Source organism: Microtus pennsylvanicus, chromosome Y, assembly GCF_037038515.1.
Source record: "Microtus pennsylvanicus isolate mMicPen1 chromosome Y, mMicPen1.hap1, whole genome shotgun sequence".
NCBI classification, from domain to species: Eukaryota; Metazoa; Chordata; class Mammalia; order Rodentia; family Cricetidae; genus Microtus; species Microtus pennsylvanicus.
Window position 1 is genome coordinate 27,538,296 of NC_134602.1, and position 2,043 is coordinate 27,540,338.

Consider the following 2,043-nt stretch of genomic DNA (forward strand, 5'->3'; position numbering starts at 1 on the left):
GCTCCAAGCCATAGACACAATCAATCCCATCATATTTCAACAAATAGAGAGAGGGATATGTTGGCAGTTGATCTAGAATGATGGCTTTCCAATGGGTGACTGGTTCATTGGCTTCCTTCCAGCCATGAGAAATTCTGCGGCCAACAATATTCGCCAGGGCCTCAAAAGGCTTACTAAGTTTTTGCTTCTGGAGCGATGGCCCATTCTTCTTCTGGAGATGTGGCATGCAACTCATACTAAGAGGCATCTTCATCATGGCGGGAGACTTTCTGAGATAGGCCACAGCACTCCTGTTCCACTGTCTCTTGGCTCTGTTTCTGTGCTTGGGCTTCATAGCTGCCAATCTCTGCATAGGAAGAACTCTTCAGTTTAAATCAGACACAAAGTGGTTTCCTCCACCATAAGTGCCTGCAAGGATAAGAAGGTGAGGATGTGAGGTCAAGGCTCTTTTTAGGAATAACTTTGGAGCAGGTGAAAAAGGCAGGGCTGAATAGATTTGGATACCTAAATGGAATATGTTCTTAAGAAATTAATAGGAAAATTATCAAACTCTTGTCTACAGCTCAGTATATGTGTATCAGAGACATATTCCTGCTGCAAAATGCAATTGACCTCTACTGAGATACCTACTTCCTGACTTACTATATCAATGAGAGAGGAAGCTATGCCTATACCTAAAGTGAGAAAGAAATATCTGAACAGATGGCAAAGAATTCAAAGAACAGCCACTCCTCTCCTTACCACTCAAGCTACTGGTTAGTTGGCTGATCTATAACCACCTGCCCAAGGTCATGGCACTCCAGTCCACTGGCTCTCTCTATTGTGTCTCCTGATCCAGATCCAGGTTGATTACATAAAGATATTCTGTATCTTCATTAGAGAAGTGAGGACTGTGAGTCAAACTGCCAAAAGAAAGAAACATTAATCTTTGCAACGGCACCTATTAGAAATAATTAGCTTTTAAAACACATATGTACAAAGAGGATCTTTGCCATTTAAGTGGACTGAGGAATTGGACATTTTTAGCAAAGATAGAGTGGGGAGAATACCTGACATTAACCGTCCCCCAGCTATCAAATATAGGAGCTGTTAACGACATGAATTTTGGACCCAGAGCAGATTTGAAAGAAACCTTTCTTTGACTACAGAGGTCCTAGTTGCTTCCTAAACATATTTACCAAAAGAAAATATCTTGGCTCTCTAGATTCCAACTTCTGGAAATTCGGTTGAACAGTTGTGGAGCCCAAGAGCTGAACTGACCTCCTCAGCCACCATGAAGATAGTAAGCCCACCTTCACAGAAGACTAGTGCTTCATGTGGAACAGAGTTGCCACCCCCAACCAAAGCTTTGTGACATCATCAAGGCTCTACTTATGTCATAAAACTCCTCCTAGCCAGGTTTCTTCCCTACTAACCCCCAGAAATATCCAGCATACAGGTCCTAAAATGCTGCTCATACAGCCCCATGAAGACCCAAAATAAACACCCCAATCTTCTTCCCAATTACTTGAGTCATATTTTCCAAGTAACTCAACCCCTTTATGTGTTTTTTTTTTTCTGTAAAATAATTTTTGGTCTGAGTCAACAACTCACATGAATGTTTTTTTTTCCTAGCTCCAATGTCCTCATTGGTTAATTTCTATTGATTTTTCCATTACTTCATAATAATAATTATCAAACTTTCCACTTCTCTTCCTCCTCCCACATTCTTCTTGCTCCGCAAATAAACCTCTCCACTCAAACACCAGTCCAAATAGAGGGCAGGGTCCTTTGAGCTGTGGGAAGTCCAACCCACCCTTCATCCATCCAGATTTAGCAAGGTATGCATCCACAAAAATTATGATCACAAAAAGCCAGTGTATGATATGCAGACAATTGCAAGTGCCATTATCTTTGGCTTCTCCGTCTGCCCCAATTGTCAGCCACATTCAGAGCTTCCAGTTTGATCCCATGTTCTTTCATTCCCAGGTCACTGGATTAGTTGAAATCCCCTTAGTTCAGGCACAGTGTCTCATAGTGTGGACCAAGCCCTTATATTCCTGA